This window comes from Prinia subflava, chromosome 1 (genome assembly GCF_021018805.1).
Source record: "Prinia subflava isolate CZ2003 ecotype Zambia chromosome 1, Cam_Psub_1.2, whole genome shotgun sequence".
Taxonomy (NCBI): Eukaryota; Metazoa; Chordata; class Aves; order Passeriformes; family Cisticolidae; genus Prinia; species Prinia subflava.
Genome location: NC_086247.1, coordinates 45,998,663 through 46,020,262, shown reverse-complemented (window position 1 = coordinate 46,020,262; position 21,600 = coordinate 45,998,663). Strand labels below are relative to the sequence as shown.

Below are 21,600 nucleotides of genomic sequence, written 5' to 3'. Positions count from 1 at the left end.
CGCACTACAGAAGTTGTGCTCACTCTCTAGTTTGAGAGCGGATTATGTTCCTTCTTAGGTCGATGGCACATTAAAAAAAAAAAAAAAAAAAAAAAGAAAGGCAGAATTTTATATTTTTTATTTTTTTCCTATGCTCGTAAGAGGATATAAATAAGGGTTGGTTTTTTTCCCCTTGTCATGCTTTATCTGTAACCTAATCCCGAAACAAATTCTCAAAGACCTTCCCATGAGATGGACCAGATGCTGAAACAGATAGCTAAAAGAAACAATACCTTGTTGTGGTTAAAAGCTAAATGCCCCAGACAAGCTCCTCTTAGGAGCTTTTACAACCCACCCTAGAAGACTGAAAACTACAGGGCTTCCAGCATAAACTTTTTTTTACGGAGATTATTTTTCATTATTGTTCCTGTAAATGCTAAAAATTACGTGATCGGCATTGACCTTTGATTCTGTCTTAAGATCGTGGAACACTTTTTTTTAAAAGACCTTTTCAGAGCCATGAGTGCAAAAAGGAATTGAATATTTTTTTAACTTTAAAAAAGATGAACACCAGGTTGACAGCTTCTGTACTTGGATGTTCATTTAATCACCATTTTCTGATTACAGGAGGTGAGCTATGTTGACAGACTTGCAGATAAATATGCAGCCCGGTATACGAATAGTAAGTATAAAGGACATAAAGAACTTGCAGTGAGGTTGGAGGGGAAAAATGTATACGGAGCATCCGTATTATACACATCAACTGGAAGCACCTCAGCAGCCAGGGGGAATTCAGAGAGCAGCAAGTGAGGTGTTCAGAGTGCTGCAGGTGCCCATAACCGGGAAGACACATGCACAAACTATACACCTGTATAACCTCTATGCATACAGGTAAGTTCATCGTGCACATGTATGGCAACTTACCTACCTGTCTCTGTTCCTAAAAATAGCATTTAGCCTAGTCAGTTGTATTCCAGAAGTTTAAATCCTATTGTCCAAGCTCTCCAGTTAGATAAGGTAATCGAACTGCATTCCAAAACTGACAGAGTTGCACAAGGTTGTCTAATGTGAGCTGGCATATAACATTAAACTTACATCCACTCCACCCTCCACGTCACTAATCAGAGGTTTGCCCTGCTGAGAGCTCTGTGCAGGCATAGACAGCATTCTGCATTCTCCCCTAGGACTCAAGGTTTGAGGCTGATTCTCAAATAGGTCCTGTCCGTACTTGGAGAATACATTTTATTACTGCTGTCAGTAAAGAAGATGTGATACCCACGGAACACTAATAATGGACTGGCCTCACTAAGGATTATTTTATGAGTTCTTGGAAATCAGTTCATATGCCACAGAATGAGCATGCCAGTTTAAAAACCAAAACAACCTTCTCCACGACTCAGTTGGTTTACAATAAAGGTAGTGCTTATTACCGCATTAGCAAATAGTTTCAGGTCTTTCTTCACTTCTTTTTTAAGCTACTCTTGCCCCTGGCCTCACTCCTGGCAAGCAGAGAGCTTGTTAGAACCGTGTTCTTTGACAATCGGCTATTGTGCTAAAGCTTTCCGCAGCCTAGTTCTTCAGACACACAATCCACTTCTCCCGTAGCCTCTGTAAGTGGTTATTTCACTTAGAGCCACCTAAACCTTCATGCTTTGGTGAATCTTGGTAGGTGTTTCATCATGAGGCTTCACGAGGAACTAAACTGGAATACCCCCAAAAGCCAAAAAGCAAAGAAAAACCATTGGATCCGTTTGCTTCTTAGGATCCTCTCTAGGCATCTAAAAAAGTTTATTTAAAAAATAGTGCTTAAAGCAAGCTTGTGGGTTAATCCTAATGCTGGCCACCTGGCTTTTTTTTTAAAGAAAATAGCTTTTTCCCCACGTACACTTTTACTGTTAGTTTAAATACGATAAATATTTTCTTTAAATGTCTTAATACGTTTTCTAAACACAAGATGTTTTCACTGTAAAGGCAGGCTATGTGGAAATTGGTATGAGAAATCCATATTGACACTACAGAACTAGAAGGCAAATAACACTTGGGACTCTTGGAAAATTCACTTAGGGAAAAAGCATGTCCTAGAAATCCTTCTCCCACCCAGAAACATGCAGTTTTGAGATAAGCTTTTTTAGCATTTCAGAACTGTCACTTCAAATGTTAATTCAGTTTTTATTTTACTCTTTTATTTTTGTAAATGATATTTCTAGTTTTTTCATTACTTCTTCATACTAGGGACAGCTAATGCTGACATATAGTGTGCTATAACAGATTTTAAATTTCCTTTATTTTAATTTTTTTCTCTCTCTTTTTTTTTTTAGCATCTCCCATCTGTGTGGCAATGAAACGGCCTCATATAACTCAACAAAGGAGACACTGATTTAGTAAAGTGAGGATGTATCCATCAGCACTAAGTTGCAGCTGTTCTTAATGGATTTTAAGATACAAAAGCTATTTCACCTCTTAGATTGTCATATTATGAAATGTTAGTAGTAGCTGCGCATATCAAAGCACCAGCTACCACCCAAACCTTGTGAAACGTGAAGGCAGCGTCAAGCCAGCCCCTTTGCAAAGCTCCCCGGTGCCAATTGAAAGCGTATTTTCCTAGTATGCTCCTACTTTCCCGCCCCCCCCCCCCCCCCCCCGCAGGTATTTGCCCTTGCTTACTCACTGCTTTTTTTGTTGTTGTTTTGGTGTTTGTTTTTTTTTAAATCATTTTACAAAAGCAATATTTCTACTACTGACGCAACGATTTCTTTTTCAATTGCTTTGTTTTCAAAATAAACCATAGAAAACCCGAGTCATCATCTTTGAAGGAAAGCACACATTCAGTGCTTGGCAACTTAAAGGCAAGACTTTGCAAATCACCTTTATTTTCAGTGTCAAGCAGCTGGAGCATTTTTGCTTCCAAAAATATAGAAGAGCTATGTTGTCAGACAGCTTGGAGAGAGGCAGGTAATAAATTGCATTGTGCTGCCTAAAGGTTTTAAGGGTCTTTTAATGTGCTGGAGGTTAAGTTGCCAGGAGATATATTAATGCTTTTATTTAGCAGTATTTCAGTTTGTGTTTGTCTTTGCTTCTCTGGTGTTGAGGGTGCTTGAAACAAATTGGTTGGTCTGTGTGGCACAGTGGTAGCTGGTTCAAGTTGCTCTAGAGGTTGTATTATCATTTGTATGAACTACTGACACCAAGCAACCTGGTGTGTTAGTGGCACAAAGTTTGCTCTCCATGGAGAAAGAGCTTTTTCTATCCAGACTGATAATTGGTTAGTTTTTATTCCTTCTCAGCTGAGTCCGTACATTCTACATGAAGGTGGGGGAAATCTGGAAGGACAGAACAAGTAACTTAAGAAAGGGAGCTCTAAAAAGAGAGATCTGTCTGAAACTACAAAGCTTATAGGTGTTGTAGGTCTAAGTACAAGATTTCACTTCGTACAGTGTTTTAAGTACTATGTTATACAGCATAACTTTATATTGTATTGGATATGGAGTTATTGAAATCCTATTTTCTGATCATAATCTTCCAGTAAAAGTTTATTTTGAACTGTAAGTTCAGGCTGGAAGTCACACTGGGCTGGATGAGGTCTAGAAATGCAGGAAGGGACAACTGATTATATGATCAGAAGGTCTGACTAAGAAAACTCCTTAAACATTCATTTAAGAAAAAAGGAAAAAAACAAACAAATCCCTGAATCCAAAAAAGAATGTAATATGAGACTCTGAAGAAGTGCACTTTCCAACTTGTTTCTGTACCATATGGATTTTATCTTGGTTGCTTTTACCATCCCCATTGCATGACTCAAAGCTTCTGTGTTGCCATGAGGTGTGCTGAGCACTGATTCCTGCACAGGGCCAGAGGTAGATCTTTGCACCCCATGCAACTTATTCATACCAGGCTTTTCTCAGAGCATGGGGTCCTCAAGGGACAGGACAACAGCTGGCCTACAGCCCAACATGGAAAAGAGTATCTTGTTTAGACCGTCATCTAGTGGCTTTAAAGCCTCTTTATACCATGAATTCACTGTCAATATACTTTTGTTTTGATTTAGTGACTGAAATAAACTGATTATTCCCCTTTTCCACCAGTATTATGTCTGTGTCATCATGAATTTGGAAATTCCCTTTCAGGTATTTATGTAGCAAAAGCCCCAGTACCAATGGTCTGTCTTCTTGGATTTTCTTTTCTCAATTGAGTTATCTCAGCTGGGTTGACACAAACCCAATTTAAGCAACTTTAGAATTGTGTGAGTTCAAAGGAAGCCCATAGAGGGTGTAAAAATACTCTTAAACAGTGTCAGAGCCCTGCTCAGGCTGTCACCCAGACCCACCTTTCCGTTGCTGTTGAATTTTAAGTTACACTAACTTATAAAGCAGCATTCGAGTGGAAGGGAATAAATTCATAGGTCATATGAAAAAGGAGTGCTGGGGTAAAAAAAGTATAGCAATGTTTACTGCCAGACCCCATTGCTCCTTTGTCAGCGTCATTTAATTCATCTCAAGAAAAAGATGCCAGAACATGTGGCAGAATATTAAAAAATAAGGGAAGTCTTTTGTGCAAAACCACTTGGATGAACTAAATGTTCCCACCGTATCTGTCTTCAGGTGAAACTGGAGGAAAAGCCTCAGGATACTGTCAGGACTTTTGTTTGAGGTTTAAAGCCAGAGGCCGTAAAGGACCTTTCAGATCTCTTTGCAGTTTGCACCTGCATTTTGCTGCATTTTAAGTTACAGAGAATAAAGCCTGGAAAAGTAGAAAACATGAAATGATTCAGAGAAAACATAAAGAAAATTGTTAAAGTTTAGTGGATGTATTGGATGTACCTCTCTTTTTTCAGCATCAGGTAATAAAACAGATGAAAAATACCTTCTAGCATCTGGTAAGCATCAGTGTTTTGTAAGAGTTTGGCATTAAAAAAAACCCCAAAAACCACTTCTGTTACTGTTGAGAATGCTTAACTGCAAAGCTTTTTTGTTCATCCCCGAACTGTACTGTGCTTTGAATAGCCTTGGTTTTTCTATCCATGAAAGATTAAGGTGGGCTTGAATCAAAGTTTTCTTATTTGAAGATCAAGGTTAAAACTCAATTTCTTTTTGCAGAACAAAATATATCATCAAATAAATTAAAATAATCTAAAAAATCCTAGAGCTAAGACTTTGCACATTCATGAACTGAATAGTCAAACTAGAAGTACATAGCTATTTGCTAGTAAAACCCCTGCTTTTAGTTGAAATGAACATTGTTAAAATAAGCAAGAGAAAAATTACAAGCTCTTCCTTTGCCTTGGACAAAACAAGGTCACATTTGCAATTTACAGTGCTTGATCTCTCCATTAGCAATCTTGGCAAAGGTTTATCAAGTTATTCTGAATAATTTCCTTCAAGTTATGAGTGTGTCACTTGGTCTGTTATGGATCTGTTCCTTCAGTTTACTCTGCTGTTTACCTGTGAATTGTCACACTCATTCTTGCAGATCAGTGTCAAAAGAAAAAAAAAAATAAAGCAGTGTTTAAAATCAAAGCTTCCGTGTGGAAGGATATAAAGTGTGAAATCCAGACCCATTGCTTTCATTCTGGCTTTAGTGATCACAGAAACCTGCTGTAGGGCAGGACTAATCTGCCAGAAAATTATTATTGAGCCCTGGTAACTCAGATATATGTGCAGGCTTGAAAACATTGTTCTTTGTGCCAACTCCAGGTCCTACAAGAACCTCACACGGTATCCTCCACCTGGCTCAGAAACACTCTGCGTTCCACCCGAAAGAGGAGGAAGTTTGTTAATTCCCAAGCAGCTGCAAACAATTTAATCTCTTTCCAAACAGCATCCTATTCCAATTCAGGGTTTCTTGGGGGATGGATAGTTTGAGGAGCTGGTGAGAGATAATAGGGTCTTTCTTTCAAGGCCATCCCTGTGCATTTGGCCTCGACAGTAGCATCTTGATAACAGGGTTGCCAAATCTCAAAGCCTCGCAATACTTGGTTGGAGTTTCCTCCTCCATATGCTGGAACTGAGAGGTTTAAAATTAGTCTTTGGCAGACAGCTTTGAAATTTGAATTACTGGTCTGTAAATACTTGGAAATCAGATGGTGAGCCACAGTTTTGTAATTTTAGGAAGAAGAAATCCCTCTAATTTTAAGATATGATTAAGATTTTACTCTGAATGCTGGTGGTTGGAACTCCTGGGATTTCCCAGATAAAATTGCCTCTGAGAACTGAGCTGATAAATTGAATTGGTTTTCTGGACAAGTCTCTAAATTATCCATTTCTTTGCCTCACATAATTTCTTAATCAAAAAATCACCTCCAAATCCTATACAAGCCATTTTTGCGACCTCTTTGGCAGTATGTTTAGAAGAGTCAAAAAATCACAGAGAACTACATCAAGAAATTCATACCCAAATTCCTTTGAGTTCTCAGAACCAAGAACTTTTTTGAATAACAGAACTGTTCTGAATAACAGAAGGTCTCTGCACTCAAAAATGGTTGTATAGGTATTTAGGCTTGCTGTACTTTTAAACAGGCTTGCACCTGATACGGTTTCCATGGGAGCTGCTTGGTCCTTAGCCATTTGCAAACATGGCTGCTTATGTAGATAATTAAATTAGAGTTAGTGAACACAGTGTTCTTCTGAACAGCTGACCTTCAGTCTTTCTGGCACACTGGTAGTAGAGTGAAGGGAAATACAGTCTTTCTATGGTTTACATTTTCTGTACCACATTTTTCTTTTCTTTAAGACTAGCTAGATGTGACTTTCTGGATACTTCACCAAAATCTCCAACTATTTCACTGTATTTTCAGCAGTTACCCTTGGATTGTTCTGCACAAGTCCAGACAGAGCATTTAATCATCTTAGTTCTTCTATTTTCATTGGAGTTCCCAAATTTTTAAGCTTTTCTTTTGTCTAGCAAGATATATTTGGCTGGGCTTACACTAAAATATTTCATAATACTCTCTAAGAACTAGTTTTATTCAATCAGAAGTTAGTGGAGTTTAAGTACTTAGGAATGTTCGTCATATCTAGGGTAGAGGCAGAGTTATATGAGCTTTGTTTGTAAAGCTAAATGGATCAAAGTATCTGGAATGATTTTTAAGCCTTTTTTGGAGCAGGCACTGTATTTTAAAGGAAGTTGTAGATTTGTTTTGTTAACCCATTGCTTTGAATGAGTTTGTCAGATCCCAAATAGGGAGGGACAGGATTTTGGCTACTGAATTCCAGTTTGGCCACTAGTGCCTGGGCTAATTAGGGACTGGTAGAGAGAACCCCATGTGCAGCTGAATAAACTAGAAAAATCCTGATGTCCTACTGAGGTCAGCAGCACTAATTAGCATCCACAGACAGGAAATCTGTTTGAACCTGCCTGCTTTGCTTCCTGGCTTTGATCGCATCCAAAATCACACAGAGAAATTATTCTGATGCTGTATCATGCCAGAAGCACATGGTGGGATGCTCCTGGGCTAGCCTGTCCACCCAAGACTTTTGTAATCATTCTTACTTACTGGAGCTGCTGAAATGTTGTTGTATGGAGGATACAAACCCAGAGGCCTTTTGGCTGCTCAGCAGAATGAGTTTGACCCTTGCAGGGATGCCTCTCTGCCTGGCTCCTAAGCTCTGTGAAGTCCAGGAAGCCAGGTACTATTCTAAGAAGTCATGTTGAGAATTCCAGATCTCTGCAGTAGTACCAGAAACACAAAAGCTACACAAAAGCTACAATCCACCTCCACATTGGGGAATGTTGCCAGGCCTTCATTTCTTTATACTTTCTGTCCACAGATTCTGAGCTTTCATGAGGCTTCTCCCTAGTGCCATGGACAAATATCACTACCTCCCTTCTCTGTGCTGCTCAAAAGCCTACCAGAGGTATAGGCTGCTGAATTCTGGTTTTGTTCATGCTGTCTTAAAGACTGCTCCATCTTTTAAGCTTTCTCTAGACTGTTGATAAAACAACAATTATACATAAGTCCAACACTTTTTCAGTATGTTTGGGTAAATTAGTGGAATAATATCAGAAAGCATATAGTATTTTATCTGCTCGTCAGTAGGACAATTTTGAAATTAAGAAATAAGAAACGTGTTCACCATTTGAAAGCTTCAGAAAAGCAAAGCAACATTTTCCAGCATAATTTGAACATAAGCACTGTGATATTTGTATTAGGCAAGTCTCTTCCACACAATACATCATAATAATACATTTTTTAATGAAAGGTGGCAAATATTTGCCCTATAGTAGTAGTGTCTCAAAGTCCTATGCATAAATGATTATTTTAATGGGCAGCAGGCAAGCTGCCTATATGAAAGATTTATCCTTAATTTTAACCTCAGAGACAGAATCATTCCTCTCTATTTCTTCTGCTTTGCAGAGGACATGAAATTAATAGATAATGTTGTAAATGTTCTACAATTTAACTAGAATAAAAAAAAAATAAACCAAAGCAAAAACCACTTCAGCTGAAAGCCCACTAATGTAAATAAGGAAACAATCAAAATCAGTTAAAACTTCTGGCTTTGATGACACAATTGTTTTACATGGTGCTAAAAGAGTGTATCTCTCAAGTGTGTGTAAAATGTTGCCAAATCACAGAATAGTATGCAGAAATGGGCAAGGATTTTATTGTATTGGCATAACCAACTTGGCTGCATAATGAAGACCAAACTTTTATCATGTGGAAATTACCTATTACTATAAAGCACCTATTACCTAATCCTGCAAAGTACTTCAAGAAACTCTCCAAAAGCAAGAAAAGAGAATCTAAGACCACTGGTTGCACCTGTTCTTTTGCATCCAACCATGAAGAACCTCCTTCTGTTCTGGGCTGACACTGCCTGGGTTGACTCTGTTGAATCTGCCAACAGAATAAGGCTTAGCAAATAGACTAGGGAAAGGAGAATTCAGTCTCAGCTGTTTGAGAGCTTCTGGTGATCTATGCCACTCTGTGCTCGCTGCAAAATGCATACACCTTGGGGGAAAATATTAGTAATCTGGGCACAAGAGCTAAAAACTTTCAGGTAGAATAATCCAAATCACATATTTGGCTTAATTTCCTCATGGAGGAAATAGAAAATCCCCTTGCTCCATGGAATCAACCATCATTCAACTAACTATTATATTTTTAAAGGACATAGTCAGTAGAGTGCAAGGAAGCCAAAACTGCTGCTGTGTCCTAATGATATATGTGAGACCTTAATTTTGATACAGAGCTCAGGGTTGGGAAGATTTTCTAGGAGAGAGTGGGAACTCTAGAAAATCTACCACCACATTAGCAAAATTAGCAATGTTGAAGGGAACTCTTCTCAAACTCAGGACAACTAGTCTGACCTATGATAACTTGGAAAGTCATAACGGAGAGGAGTAAAATTTCACCATGGATATTCCTCTTGAGTAAAGACCTTCCCCCCATGCCCTGCCAAAAACCCCCAACCAAACCCCACAGAAATCTCGACCAAACAGATGGCTCTTTCCTTCATTAGCATCCTGTCTCTTTCCTTTTGAACTGCTGACACTGTATCAGAAAAGATTTGATACTGGGATATCAGGGCTGGGCTGGGTTAACCAAGCCACAGAAGACGGAACAACAGTGACCAACAGGAAAAGGTGGGGGGATGGAGTTGTACTACAAAAGGGTATGAAATATTCTGGAATTACTCCAACTTGGGTTGTGCTTTCCTCTAACAACCCCTATGTGCCCTCTAAGTTTGTTGGCAATTAGCCAAACCCTTAGAGCCCTAAAGCCATCCTATTGTCAAACTGTCTACAACTTTGCTAAATTTTGCTGAAAGGACCATTTAACAGAGGAAGATGTGGTCTGGTTTCCTGCAGTTTTTCCCATCAGCAGACACAGTGGATAGAAAGATTCCCTGTAGGAGCATTCCTGTAGCCCTGATGCATTTATGTTCCTTTGGCACATGCAGGCATATTCCTGAGCTCTATAACCAATACAGGTGAATTATTTTCAGTAGCACAACTACGTTTGAGCTCTGTTGTCCTAGTGAAGGGCAGTGGTGGACAGGGTTCAGGGCAAGAGCACATTTGACACAGAAAAGATAGGGGACGGACCCAAGAGAGGATAAAAGGATGCTGTAGAACCAGATTTCCTTCAACCCACAGCTGACAAGAGGTGGGATTTACCTCTTTTCCCTCCCAGCAGTGACTCTGCCTTGGTGAAGGCAGCAGCAGGAGCAAGTCTCATTTCTAGGGCTCTGGCAGAGATGATGTAGACTTGGGACCAGAGCTGATTTGTTCCTCAAGGCAATCTGCTGCCCTCAGCAGCTTCTGTGTTGCTGGAGCCTCAGGACCGCTCTGTTCAAAACCTGCAGCAACCTTCTCTCAAGACAAACTTCTGCAGTCACGGGTGAAGCCTAAGTAAATTTGCTGTGCCTGTAGAGGCAAGAGAGGATTTCTCCTGGGACACCTGGTAAGGTCTCCCAACTGTGGTGTCAAGCAGCACATATCTTGCAGTTACCTTCATCAGACAGGATGACAGTTCACCCCATAGGTGGCTGAAAGTGAACAAAAAGTTGCATTTTAAAGCACACCAAGGTTTCTCTCATTTGTCGTTTTCACAACTCTCAAAGGGGTACAAAATATAATAGTTCCTCTTTATTCACTCCAGTTGAAAGAAACTAGAAATTTAATTTAATACCACTGTCAATAGTCCCACCTTGAGCTGGTAAATCTGGCTGATAATTATCTTTGGCCAGGGATTCTTCTTTCTCATTCTTCTGAGATAAACTCCTCAGTTTTTCCCTTCTTCTTTGTGCAGTTACCTTGTTACCCAGGTAAATGAAATGCCACACATACTGATGTCCAGCTTGGACAGTGCTTCCCCTCCTCATTCATCCTCTGCTCTCTCCAAATCATGTCATGCTTTCTCACATGCTCTCTCCTTTGCCACCTGTTCTTCCTTTGGGAATGAACAGAATTACATACCCATCTGCCTTAACTGTTTCCTACATTTCTTTACGAGAGATTGGGAAGATGAAAGACAGGGAAAAGTGGTGCAGAAAATACACTGAACTGATATGTGAAGCTACACTGAACATGCCTTCTGCAATCTCCTCCTTCTGCTTTATCTCTTCTCCTTTGCAATCCCGTGGAAACCAGAAGGAAAAAAAAACACTGCATGGCTGTCAGCTTCAAAGCAGGAGAAAAGAAAAACCCTTTCCTCTCTGAGCTGTGATTACATCTCATGATAGACAACTTCCCACACTTCTCTGAGAGAATCCCTGGCTGCTCTCTTGCTCCTATGGGGCCACACAAACAGCTGAACAAACAGCAGTAATATCCGTGGGAAAGACAGGATGATTCTTCCCCTCTTTCTCCAAGTTTCTTCATTTTTCTATAACCCTGCCTTCCTCCTCAGGAGGTTCCAGCTCCTCACCTTGGCACACTGTGCCCAAGAGCTGTGATGCTCAACTCAAGGTGGCACCAAGCACTGCAGTCCTGCCAGGACTGTTGTCCCTAGCCATGTGTAGGGGAATCTCTGTGCTTTCAGCCACGTGTCCTTGCTGGTGTTTGGGTAAAACAGTGCCCAGCTCTTGCTAATCTCTAGTATTCATGACAACATGATGTTCCAAAATAAAGCATGACAAAAGAGATGAAGCCTGGATTATTTTTAAACACTGTATTTGGGAGTAGCCACTTAACTTCTGGGTTTGAGTTTTGAGACTGCAATAATTTTCAAGTCCTTCTCTTGCTGCCTTATCCATTTATCCTCCACCCCAAACATAAAAGCTAAGTATCCTCCATCTCAAACATAAAGGATAAGGATGATTGTTTTTCCCTTTGAAATCCAGGAATCTCTTTAATCCTGGATGTGAGACAATGGGAAACATACTAGGAGGTGGGAAGAGAGGCTTGGCAACAAGAGACAATTCGATAAAACAGTTATTTATTTTCCAATCATTAAACTCCACACCCTAGACTTACTGGTCTTTATGGCAGCCTGGTCAAATAGAAAAAGAGACAGAAAAGCAGAGGAAAAAGATCCTATGTTTCCAAACTGATGCATGGACAAGGTGCCAAATGATTGCATTTCATTCATTTGCCACAAACTGGGTTAGCTTTGAGCTTGAAGGAGAGAGAATAGCAGGTTTTTAAGTACTGCTTCTGGGTCTGGCATCAACATTTCTGTTGCCATAATGAGTCAGACATCAGAGGCAATACACATGAAAGGATGCAGGCCAATGCCTAGGCCAGCAGGAGTGGGAAAGCAGAACCAGAAAATAAATGCATGTGTCAGGGGAGAAGGGCTCCATCCTCACAAAACTTTTGAAATTATAACCTTAATTTCCTTTATTTCATCAAATAAATTCACTTCAAAATAAACCCACTACCACCACCACCAAAATAAAAACCCCTCTAGAGTTCTGGGCAAGGTTAATTGGCCAGAGGCAGAGTTTGTTCTGTTAATTGCCATTTGCCATGTACAATGCCACAGTCCCCAAATGCTCTTGCACATTTCCCATCAGGCAAGCACACACACGATTAAGAACATTTGAGCAGTCATCCTTAGAACTGTGAAAAACATTAATCCTTAAATGAAGGGAAATCAGTCTTCTGAGCCTCAGAAACAGTGGCCTCAGATGCTCTTTGCCTTTAGCCAAGACTCCTAAAGGGCTGTTGCATGATTAGGGGTAGATAACTGGCTCTGGCAACAGACTATGGGGTGCAAAGTGCATTGATGGAAAACATTTCTGATTTGCACCCTTACTTGGGGGCTTCACTGGGAACCCAGAGCAGTCCAGAGACACACATTTGGACTTTTCAGCTATCAAGTAACTCTTTCAATTACTCTCTTATGCCTCATATTTTCTTGTCTTTTCTTCCTCCTTTCTTTTTCAGGCCATCCCTTCTTCTCTGACTCCTCTTTCAACTTGTATCATCATTACCTAGAGAGTTGATGTGCGCTGATTGATGCTCTCCTTTACTATTCCTTGTTCTCTTCAACACTTTATCAAACATAATTGTCACAAAGAAAATATTTATTCCAAGAAGCTCCAAGTGATCTTCCAATCAACTAGTACAAAATAATCAACTACACAACTCTAAAAGATCTCCAACATCCCTTCCTGTCCTCTCTTACTAGGCTGCCTTTACTACATCAGGACTTCTCTGTTGACAGTTTTACTAATGTGACTGATTAATGGGGAAGTTTTCATTTTATTTTGACCAACAATTGTACTGATAGAGTCTCAACACTGTTAGCCCAGTTGCAATGATGTGAAGATACAAGTGGGCACCACCGTTTTGATCTTGGCTAGATCACAGAAACTGCTTTCCTTCCATCTTGGGAATCAGAGCTGCAAAAATTTGTCTTGCAAAATTATGTGACATAAAAACCCTCTACTAAAGCACACAGAATTCAATAACCACATATATAACCCTCTGGTACCTCCATTGCTAGGGTGTTAGATGGTGTTGATGTGATACAAGCCAAAATGGTGAGGTCACTGCTCCAATAGGAACACAGTAACGAGGCCCAATATCCACAAAGAACTTGCACTCATGTTATTGTTCTGGAGTCAGTTCATGATTCACATGGATTAACTCCTTGTGCTTTATGGACATAGTATCAGGGTTTCTCAAAAATGTATATACAGAGACCCTGTAGGGATTTTGGAATAGATTCTATTCTTTAAGATGACAGTGTTGGAAAGCAAAGATTTTACAGAGTATTAAAAACGTGTCAAATTCCTGACTCTGCTGCCAAGAATCAGCCATCATTTTACATGTAGTGCCTTGGTGTTTGAGGCCATGCCTGCCTTGTGTGATCCCACGCATGTGCTGAAAATAAAGAGAATGTGATAAGGCAGCAGAAACATGATTAAGCTTTGATCTGAAAAGGGATCTTGACTCTCTCATGCTGCTGAGTGTTTGTGGGAACCAAAAAGAATATGGTAAGTTTGCTCAGCAAACTAGAGGTGTGACATTAATACAAGTTACCCAACACTAGAGTCTTCCATACAACCACAGCTAAAATAAATCTGTTTCCCCACTAATTAGCTTAAAGCCAGCATAGCTATGTTGCTTCTCCTACTGCCACATTTTCTTTTGCACTTAATGATCTAATCACATCCTCCTTTTTCTAGAGGGCCTTTGCCTCATTCAGTGCCCAGGATGGATGCGACTCATTGAATAGGCATCTGTAGTCTGACAGTTTGTCTCAGATTTGCCTGGAGCTGAAGATACATCCTTTGATTATATCCCTGGCTCTGCTGCAAAGTTTCTGTCTTAGGGTACTGGCCTAGTCACTTAAACCAAACAAAGTGGGCACAAAAACCCTCTTCTGTTTTTTGCTGTGGGTGTCTGACTGTAATGACTTGAGATCTCATTTGTGAAAGAGCTAAGTGCTCATTACATGCAACTGGGGCAGAATGCTGCAAAATGCTAAATACTCTGAAAAAAACAGACACCCAGAGGTTCAAAATTAAAATTAGAAAGACAGTGTCATCCATGATCTCCCTGGATTCCCTTTCCTGTATCCAAAATATTTCTTCCAGCATAGGGACAGTGTGACAGTGACAAGTACATACCTAAGAAATGGTAGTTTTGAGGTTTCAAATCCCTATTAGGACAAACGGAAAACCATTCTCAGGTCTGAAGGGTGGATCTCTGTCTCATACTGGTTCCAGGTGTTTAGGCTGTCCTATGTAGTTGCTCAAATCGGCAGACTTTTGGTACTTCTAGATCATTTGTCCACTCAGTTCAACCAAGAAGGCTTTGCCCTTCATGACTTAATCAAAACTATAAAATCCCAGCAAAAATCTTCAGTTTTGACAGATCTTTTCTTGTCAGACAACTGTTTTGTACATATTTCCTGTCTGAACTGCTGAGACTCTGGGATGAGCCTGCCAGACCCACTGTACAAGCATTTGTTTCCAAGAGTTCTTGCTCTGGGAGAAGTCAAACTAGGCTTGCAAAGGCATGTCTGACGTTCATCTGAACTCTTCTGTGTCAGCCACCGATGCTCCACAGTTCAAGGAGAGCTCTCCTGGCTCATGCCATGCTACAGACTCAGAGGGTGACCAATTTCCTTGGTAAGCCCAGTAACTCTGGGCCATCCATCCAACCTCAAGGCCCTCAGGTTTGCCCAGAAGGCTACACTGCCTCTGGCTTAAAGTAGTCAAAGGATACAACATTACATAAACCATTTGAACGAAGCTGGCACCTGTATAAATGTCAAAGCTTTATACCTTCTTCACATACATACATCCCTGTCCACACCAAATCTCTTAATCTTTAAGGAGAAGACAGTGTCTCAGAAGAGAGATCACCTGTCCTTCAAGACTGATGTCCAAGGGCAGCAAGGAGCATCCTAAGCAGCCCTATTTACTAGGCACTACAAAAGCAGGTGTAATCACAGCTGTTCCAAGGAGAGGAGACACTCATCTCATCCCTCTTGGACTCCAGCCAGGTATTTCTATATCTTTTCCCAGCAAACCTTCCCACTTTTAGAAGACAACAAAATTTAGACAAGACTACAGAAAGAGATGGAAAGATTTCTGAAGGCTGTGGCAGCAGCTACATCCTTTTCTGTCTGGGTTCTGTGCACATCACTTTTAACAGGGATCAGTGCAACCTGGCATTTAAATAATATTGTCGTGGGAGCGGTTCTTTTCTGCAGCATGCTACAGTTTCTTGTGCAGTGTCAAATTTGGGATCATTTTGACATCTGGTCTGTGGCACTCATCCATCTGTTGTAACTGAGTAGGTGTTGGGTGGGGTTGGCAGGAGAGACTTAAGTGTTTGTTTTCATCCTGTAGAGGAACAGCAGAGCCACTTCAGTAGTTAATTAAAGATTCATCTTAAAGAAAAAAGAAAATGAAAAAAGAAAAAAGAAAAGAAAAAAGAAAAAAGAAAAGAAAAAAGAAAAAAGAAAAGAAAAAAGAAAAGAAAAAAGAAAAAAGAAAAAAGAAAAAAGAAAAAAGAAAAAAGAAAAAAGAAAAAAGAAAAAAGAAAAAAGAAAAAAGAAAAAAGAAAAAAGAAAAAAGAAAAAAGAAAAAAGAAAAAAGAAAAAAGAAAAAAGAAAAAAAAAACCAACCCAAAAAACAAAAAACAAAAACACACCCTGTGTGCTAATATTCTAAAGAAATGGTGAATAAGGCAGCTGGCACTTCTCACTGCCGAAATGTGGGAACATTGTTCCCATTTCTGCTTGGTTCCATTTGTTTTAGGATGCCTTCCTCATTGGGCTGGCACTCTGGTTTCTATTCCTGACTCAGCCAATTGCCTCCTGGCTGAATCTGGATAGGTCACTCCATCTTTTGTGCAGCAGTTTGCCTCTTGGGAAAATGCAGCCAAAGTAAAACACCTCTTTCTTTTATAAACTTTGAAATCTGCCGATAAAAATCTGCAGGATAGGTGGCCAATATCATTACTACCATTATGTAAACTTGTGGTTATTCTATTCAAATATTCATAATTTTAAATTAACCTTTGCTGTCATCTACTCATAGCAAAAGAAAGGATCTGAGCACAGTGAAAACAAATCCACAACTTCTATTGCTGACTCTCTCTGTCTTTTGGGAACTTGTTTCTCTCATTTCACTCAGAACAGAGCACAAAAAATATTTCTCCTTGTTTAGCTGTCTGCTCATAATCTTCCCACCATTCACAAATGCATGGTGCACCAAGCAACCATGTCCTTCCTTGTGAGTGACTAGGGAATGTTCCACCTGCTCTGTTTTAACTTCTGGACAGACCTTGGTACTCACTTCTTTGCCTTAGGAGAGTGACTCCTGCTCTTCTGTTTGCCAGTCTACTGGGATGTAGTTGTGCTTTCTGTTTAGCAATCGGTTTTACCCTGCTCTGTGATCAGTTCATGGACTGAGAAATTATTGATAACTCTTGAAAATGCCTTCAGTGGAACATCTATTTGCAAATGAACTAGACAACCAGGGAAACAGGGGAACTCCCTATGCATAGGTAAATACAGTCATTTTTGTCCAGCGTGTCCAATCCTGTGAGGTTCTGACCACCGGCATGAAACCCTGGCACAGGCAGGGATGCTCGGAGCAGCTTGCAAATCGCTGTCTGGTGACTGGCAGATATGAATGCCACATTCACTGATCCCAGAATATATTTAAAGATGTGCATCGAGCTATGGGGATTACACTCCGTGCTTGTGAAGGGAAAACGGTGCGATGCGGCTTTTCACTTTCCTCCTTCCCCTTCTCAGGTACACACAGCAGGAGCTGTTACCTAGGAGTGTCTGAAAGAGAGTTTGTGGGAAGGCATTGGATATTGAATGCTTTGTATTTTCTGGTGGCCTCTAAAGCCTGAAATCTCAGCACTCTCAGAGTTTAGCAATTTTGCACCTAAGATTATCAGTCCTGTTATAAAAAACAAAAGTCAAATCCTGGGCTTTCAAATGCAGATTCTTCCCAAATACTCTGTTAGAGAAGATCAGAAGCATCCACTGGGGACACTGATTAAGAAGAACAAAAGGCAATCTCCTTTGTTTAGTTTAGTTTAGTTTAGTTTAGTTTAGTTTAGTTTAGTTTAGTTTAGTTTAGTTTAGTTTAGTTTAGTTTTGTTTTGGATAATAAAAAAAATCAGTGTTGGTAATATCACCCTCAAGGTGTCTACCATTTCACCTGTAATCTTACTCTTTGCCAGGGAAAGGTAGAGGAATTAAATGGATTTTATTTGTAGATCAGTTTAGGCAGAGAGGTTTCATATGATTATTTCTTAGCTTGCAGATTAAGCATGTACTGTATGTTGGAACTAAATTCATCTTCCGTTTCTCTACTGTGATTTGTGCCATAATAAACTTTAAGTTTCTTCTTGAAATTATTTCCCTCTCTGTAATTTCCTCTGGTGACTCCTGGACCCTGAAGTGCCACTAGCTGCAAAATTACAGATAGGAGTATTTTGAACTTCAGTCATTCACAAGAAATTCATAATCCTGACATCCCACAAATACTGTATTTGGTGTGAGATGAAAGGAACTCATTCACTGCTTTAATCATGTTCTATTCATTTCTATAAACTAGGATTTCTCTTTATTCAAGCACCTCTCCATTTCTTTCTTGCCCACTCCAGGACTGACAAAATTTCAAATAACTCATAACAAAGTGAACACATTTTGCAGCAGAACATGATCACTGCAAGAGTAAGAGAAGGAAAATACACAAGAGGAGTGAAAGAAACTTTTGGATTACAAAATTTAGTAATTTTTATAGAAAACAAATATGATGGCTCCAGTACAGTTCTCCTTAAAATTGGATCACAGCTTTGTTGTAAGGCACTAAGTCCCATTTTTGTACAGTTTTCTCTGCTGTCTCTCTCCCAAGGACCAACCCTGGGTGAGCCTCACAGTGCCAGCCCATGCTGAGCTGAATGATATTTGCTGTCAGTTATGGAATCTTCAAATCATAGAATAGTTTGGATTGGAAGGGACCATTAAAGGTCATCTAGTTCATCCTGCACCAGGGATTTCCATTTAGTATCAAAATATAATTCCTCTTATCAGCTTTAGACTTTCTGGCTTTATGTTTCCTTTTGCATTTCTGATCTTTGTGAGATCATTGCCCTGGCTGGTTCGGTATACAAAGGCAGGGAAATAAACATGGAAATAGGCAGGAGTGAGGCTGTAGCCAGTTCTAGCCAAGAATTTAGAAAAGTTGATTCCAGGAATAACACTGGTTTCTTTTTTACTAACTAACACTGCTACACAAAAAAAATTCTAATATTGTGGCAGAGTAAAAAGACAGATTGAATTTATTTTTCCAACTATATTAATTATATAATTCACTTTTATGATATGCTCCATCTCCTCTGTTAACAAACCAGCTCTTTTGGTGCATTTTGGGTCTGTTCTGTGTTTAACTCTTGTTCAACAGGGTGGGCAGACCAGTTCACTCGGGTGAGGAGCCTGGCTGTGTCAGGGGAGCCCCGTCTCACTGCCCTCCAGGTTCTGGTGCTGCCTGGAGCCTCTCCAGCTTTGCCTTCAGGGCACCACTGCTGCCCCTTCCACTGCTGCTCTGCTCTTACATGACAAAGAAAATAAGGGGATTAAAGAGGTTTCTCATAACCTGAGAATGTTTTCAGAGAACACAAAATATTTCCTCTCATATTTGGCACTTTCCATGTTGCCAAAGCAATAAAATTAATGTCACGTTCCTCTTCATCTAAGTTTATTTGAGTCCCCAAGTTTTTCAGAGTTGTCTCACCCTGGGTGATCAAGGGGCCAGATAATTTTCCCAATGTTGTTACATTTATATATCCCACCTTACTGTTCTGATTATTCATCAAAGGATTCTACTGCTTCCCTTGACAACCTTTCATTCTTCATTTCTGCAACACTTGCTTTGTTTTGTAAAACAGATCTAGGGCAGAATTTCTCATCTCACTTCATGATTACTAGATTTTCTTAACAACATCTTCTGAGACAAATTATCAAAGACTTTCTGAAATTTCCTTAAAAATTTATATTAAGTGGTTCTGCCTAATCACTGGGATCTTCAAGATTTTTTAGGAAGTTATAAAAAGCATGTTTCACTGTTACTGGATCAGCCATACTTAGCGTTAAGCAGATTTTTTCTTTAGCTTGCTACCTTATATTTCAACATTTCTTTCTTTTTCATTTGGTTGAGATGGTCTTGATCTTAAAGTAAAATACATACAATGTTCCATTGCTTTGGTATAGCAGAATGGCCTATTTTTAAGGGAAACTTGCATGATTTTGTTAACAGCTATCAGTCTTGATTGATGCCATCTGCTCTGGGAGTTTTGTTACTTTAGCATGTCAATCCTGCAGTTTCTCGTCTGATACCTCAGTGTTTGACAGGCACCCATCTACAGTAATTAAATAGAATATCTAGAGACTGACTGTATTTTCAATTGGTAAAGACTGATGGGAGGATGTGATCGAGTCTCTATAATTGTATCTTGTCATTTTTAACTGCCCCTTTGATCCAGCAAATTCACTAATTCTGTTTTAGGTATTTAAATTTCTCGTTTGTTTGTAAAAATGTGTCTCTTTGCATTTGAAATATCCCCTCAGTCCTCCTGTTTCCCTGTCTTTCATTTTTCCCTTGCCAGTTTACGTTCCTGTCTTCTGGGTTAGCCAGGGCTAGATTTCCTTTTCCTGGAGGTTACCTGTTTGGTTCATCATGCTGTGTTTGTTTTTTCTAGCCTTCCTGCTTCCTTTTTGGTTTCAGGGTATGCATACCTTCTGTGATGCAATTATAGTATGCTTAAGTAGTTCCATGTTGAGGGTAAAGATTGTAATGCCTTCACTTCTGACTCCTTCTCTGCACTTCTTTCCAACCTCTCCTCCCTCCAAATGCAAGAAATTTAAAGGATTATATTTTAATTGCAGTGCAGTTTAAGTGTTATATTGTTATTAGGCTTCTATCTGCTCCCCAGGAGGCTTTATATGATGTTTTGTATTTCTCTTATTTCACCAGTGTGGGGTGGTAATTGTGTATTAGCGTCTTTATTTAGGACTGGACCCAAGTCTCTACACTTCTAGAAACTGCATGAAGTGCAGTTGTGACCCAAACAAGCAACAAATACAATTTCAAATAAAGGTCCTGCCAAGGTGCTTTGAAGGGAAATGATAATTTCAGACTGGTCAAACCATTTGATGCTGGAGCAGGCTTCAGTGAGTTCAGGGGCACTAGCAGGGTTTTGGAAAAAAAGCTGGGTATGTTATCAGGCTGGTGCTCTCTAGAAAGGTAAGAGCTGCTTTGGTTTTTTTTACACCATGATCCTGTTTAACCATGTTTACAAAACAAGAAACTGGGAAAAAAGAGTAAGAGAAATCCTGGTTTAAGACCAAGGGACACACATGCTTTGTTTTAGCATCTCTCTGCCATGGTAGGACAAACTGCTTTAATCAGTTTCAAAATCCATGCACAGCTCTGGAACTCAGAGGAAAAATAGAGGTATTTAAAGAAAAATGCTTTTAAAGGAAATTCTCAGAGCACTGAGAATGGGAAGGAAAAGGGGTTCAGGGAGGAAAGAAGTGACATTGTGCCTTCTGCTCACACACTGACAGGAGGAATATGATCTGTACAGGAAGTAAAAATTAGGGAAGGGTCAGGCTCTGAATATGAACAAATGGTTTCCACGCAGAGCCTGGCTATGAATGACACCAGATCACTGGACTGCAAAGACGCAACCAAGTCCACACAGGTCCAGCTTAGACTGGGGGACTGGGAGTGCTCCAAATGGGGATGACTGATCCAGTTCCATCCCAGTTCCCTTTCCCGTGAGTGAGCATGGCAGCCAGGCAGGAGCTGTGCACCCTCCAAGCCACATCACCAGTTTGGGTGTCTCAGGGGCACAGCAGAGCACAAATGCCACTGCACACGGTGGAGGCCACTCTTCAGAGAGAGAGGCACCAGACCTCAGCACGCTGGGGTGGAGCCTGTTTGGCTGTGACTAACTGAAATCAATGGAAAAGTCTCCTTCCTGATGTAAGTGCAGGACTGACACCCTTACAGAGAAGAAACAGCAATCCCCAGCTTTATATTAAGATCTCTGTGGCCATGGCAGTAAGACAACATTATATTCACTGGAATTCAGCTTTGAAAGGAGTTGCATAAAAGAAAATAATAGCATCACCATACGTTTTAGGAGAAAATGAAAGAAGAAAATTTTCTTTGAAACTGACCCTTGGCA

At 40.0% G+C, this 21,600-nt stretch overlaps 1 protein-coding gene across 1 annotated transcript in view; it reads right to left on the bottom strand.

The window, feature by feature from the left end:
- The window catches only part of KCTD1 (potassium channel tetramerization domain containing 1), a 100,871-nt gene that overhangs the window by 68,997 nt on the left and 10,274 nt on the right, over positions 1-21,600 (bottom strand). The gene's annotated exons all lie outside the window — the stretch shown is intronic.